This window comes from Brachyhypopomus gauderio, chromosome 3 (assembly GCF_052324685.1).
Source record: "Brachyhypopomus gauderio isolate BG-103 chromosome 3, BGAUD_0.2, whole genome shotgun sequence".
In the NCBI taxonomy this organism is placed as follows: Eukaryota; Metazoa; Chordata; class Actinopteri; order Gymnotiformes; family Hypopomidae; genus Brachyhypopomus; species Brachyhypopomus gauderio.
Window position 1 is genome coordinate 26,420,302 of NC_135213.1, and position 3,928 is coordinate 26,424,229.

The 3,928-nt window shown below is 40.8% G+C and overlaps 1 long non-coding RNA gene across 1 annotated transcript; it reads right to left on the reverse strand.

Annotated features, from left to right (window-relative positions):
* Positions 1-429: 429 nt before the first annotated feature.
* Positions 430-2,882, reverse strand: LOC143510913 (uncharacterized). Its single transcript, XR_013130106.1, has 3 exons — positions 2,742-2,882; positions 2,049-2,203; positions 430-1,232 (listed from the first exon to the last, which is right to left on the reverse strand). It is a non-coding gene; the product is annotated as an uncharacterized LOC143510913 (long non-coding RNA).
* Between the last annotated feature and the right edge of the window lie 1,046 nt (positions 2,883-3,928).

Here is a 3,928-nt window from a genome sequence, read left to right on the forward strand (position 1 = left end):
TAAAACAGATATGAGTTGTTGTGTATTTTATATGGAATAGGTGTTCAAATGAGCAGTTAAAAGCCAACAGGGATTGTGCAGGACCCTAAGGAAGTCTAGAAAGGTCATGCCCCTAAACGGGAATGTAGTCCTGGGCTGGAAGAATGTAAGCTGTCCAGTGCCTCAACATGTTCCGCAGGGAAGGTGCACCAATGAACTGAGGAAAAAAGGGGGTGGCAGTCACAATCTGCTGGGCTACTGTACTGGGCTACTGTACAGTAATGTCCACCTTTCTGAATCGTATTGGTTTTCTGCCATTTTGTGTGTAATACCTTCTGTTCCTTAATTTCCCCCAGATTATGCAGGTCCAACCAAATCTGGTAGTCCCGTCAGCAAATCATATTAGATCAAATCAAATTCTTTATTGAAGCATGCTCCAGAACATCTTGATGCCATGTTTTAAATCAATCACATACTGTACATTGATAAACACTGGAGTTTAAGTCTTTCAGTCTTTGACACATTTTCCTCTGTACATAGAATTTGCACCTGAGCAATGGCACATTATGTGTTATAGCTTATACAATGCAACGTACATTGTTTGGCTTTTACTCAGTGCAGCATTTGATGGTTGGACAGAGTACATATGTTTCTCCACTTATCTCTGAAAACTCAGCTGTGAGTTTAGCTCCTCCCACTCACTCATGGTTCCTACCCAATCATCAATCTCTCTTCCTCTCCCTCTCTCTCTTTCTCTCTCTTTGCCTTACTATCTGTTCCTCTCACATTCTCTTTCTTGTTCTTTCACTCCTTCTATCTCTCTCCCTCCCTTTCCTCCTCCCCATCCCTCTTTTGCTCTCTCTCTCTCTCTCTCTCTCTCTCTCTCTCTCTCACTCACTTGCCAGACATGTTCCTCCCTGTGTTGATGTGGCAGGGCTTGCAAAGTGACACGGTGCAGCCTTTGTGTTTGCAAAACTCTTTTGTATCCTTCACTCCTTGTGTGGGGGTGCCTCTCTTTGTTTCTTCTTTCTCTCTCTCTTTCCACCCTCAACAGACATTGTGCACACTCCTTGTTGGTGTGGGGTACAAGTAATCCAAAAGCCCCCCCCCCTTCTCTCTGCCCTTGATCAGCAATACACAGTTCTGGAGGAAGGGGGATCCATGCTCTCTCCTCATGGAGTTGGAAGGGATATTGATAGGCAAACCAGAAGATACAGAGTTGGACTCAGCAAGCTCTTCTTAACTGGGGAAACCTGGAAAATATGCATGTGATTACTTTCTGACAGTCTAAACAAACCATTCTAGAGGTGCGATTCTTGTTTCACCTTTTGTTCTCAGACTTTACAGAGCTGCCACAAATTGATAACATATGTGTAGCCTACATGGAGTTTTATCATGCCGGAAAGGCCATGTAAGTACCTGAAAGGGAGTTGCATATCTACAGTGTGTTTTGCCTTTTGTTTTCTCCACATACTTAGTATTTACTTTGCCCTGATTTAGAGAAGGACTTCCATCCAGTCACAACACTGCTCCAATAACTGTGGAAAACAGCAGTGTGGATAGTTATGGAGGAGGGGCATGTACAACTTGGGTAGGGTTTCCAAGATGAGTCAGAGACGGAGGAAACAGCATTTCTGCTGTCGGGCCAAACTCGGGGCTCAGGACTGAGAAATTGTTACTCTAAATATGGCCATCTGCTCTCAACCAATAAGCAACAGACATTTTTCACAGGCCCCATCCACATAAGAGTTGTTACACAGCTCCGCCTCTTTCTGTTCTTTTCTTTTTCCAGACAAACATGTGTCTCTGTGGTCCATCTTGGCCCTCAGTTGGTAGAAGAAGTCTTTAAATGTGAAGTATATTCAGGGGTCCGCCTCACAGTATTGTGTTGCAGTTTTTGAACCACGTCCCTTTTCAACTTACTGACACTCACGGAAAAGCAACTGACAAAATCAAAGACACAGAAATGTGACATTTATTTGTTCTATTGTGTTTGTACAAAATACAAATAAGGATTTAAAGTGGTGCTCGCATCACGTTTGGTTATGTGTTGTGTTAACATATCCCACCTTCATATGTCTTCTTGCTTTGTGCTGTGCAGGCTGAGGTGAATGCACCAGACTACTCTCCCAACATTTCTGTGTGTCTTCTTTGGTATTTCCTGCAGGAGAACTTGACGAACCAAACTTCTGTTTCCCATCTGGAGGAAGGAACCTGGGATGAACTGAACATCAACATGAAACATGTTAGCCTCACATGGAAGGATTTTTTAGTTTATATTTTATGTAACGATAAAAGAGCATTTTAAAGCAGCTTATAATTTTTTAAAACATATTTTTAGTAGTTTCCATATCTAAAAAGATGTTTAGAATAAGGATCTCTCTGTCAGTCCAAACAATAGTTATAGGGGTATTTCTCAGGTACAAAGTACCATACAATTAAGAAATTTATTTTTGAGTATTTGTCAGATCTTTCATTTGTTCTCAAATATTAAATGATACTGATAATATTTTACCAGAACTTTATAATGTACTGAAATTACTGCAACAAAGAAGAACCACAGCTGAACTGAGACTGTGACTCAGAACTACCCAGTCTGGAGTAACCCGACACACTTAGCGTGACTTAACCTATACAGCTCAGCCAAGGTTCAGTAGACAGGAGCCATTATCACAATACTGATCCTTGTTACACATTAGTACCACATGTATACTTGCATATTATTACTAAATGCATATATAAAATCCATGAAATATGCATACGCATCAGCTCATTCATTAGTTGTTCTTCCCGATTGGTTTTTGGACAGGACTGTGGTTCCCTCTCTGACCAATAGAAGGCGTCTGTAAACATGAGTAATGAGGCCTGCTCATCTGACACTTATTGATTTGCTTTGCTGAGTGCAGAAGTCTCCTCATAAAGGATCACACTGAAGATTGCACCTCCAGCTCATCTAGGAGTCCAGGTACATGTTGGTTCTGTCAGTTGGAATAGAAAAAATGACAGAGGATTAATATTCCTAATTTTTATACTGAAAAAGTAGTTAACAAAAAATTTTAATGTGACCCGAGGCTGTAACTTACCAGAATAGCAAACACACGGAAAATGAATATTTCTTGTAAAAATGCTTTATTATATATTTCTGGTAAAGAAAACACTGCAAATGCCTATGCTAGTGGACGTGTGTGCAGAAAAGCTGGTATTAGAAATGTCTGCTTGGTTTAGTTTAACAGCAAGCTCGCCACAGGACCCCTTAACTGCTGTGTGGCCCTGATTACCAAGCAATTTTCACAGGCATCTTTATAGACTACTGTCTCCAGGGACAGACCAATAGGTAAAAGAAGGGAAATAAATGCTGGCAAACAAGCAGCATATATTAGGAACAGAGACTACAAGCTGTAATGTTTAGTCTTTTCTCTAATAGCCTACTGACAGCTGCTTATGCAGTTTACAATGTTAGGGGTTCACTTGACAGAGGCATAATGAGCGCTTAACGCTCCTGCCATCCTCACTGTCTTAAAATCGTTGATGTCTATGGCGGCATCTTACTGTAACACTTATCTTTTCTACTACCACTGTCAGTGCCTTCATTTTCACAACGCTGTAATAACAGCATCATTGCTCACATGCTCTGTGGAGGGACCACCTATTCTCAGTGCATGCATGCTGTGACATACCTCCACATGAAGAAAGGTTAAGTGGCTGTTATCTGCTTCACCTGACAGTGTCACTACACCCCCAGGCATTCTGACAGCCACATATAATATTGAAGGCTCTGGAAGTTGTGTTTTTATTACTTATTCTTGACTGATCTTATGAAAAGCATTTACAAAACCAAATGAACAGTTTTTGAATTCATTAATTTGTTAACTATGTTGTCGTTCTGGTTCTGTGTATATCTGGTGTCACGTGAACTATGATGAAAGATGATGTGAACTAAAATCTTTTT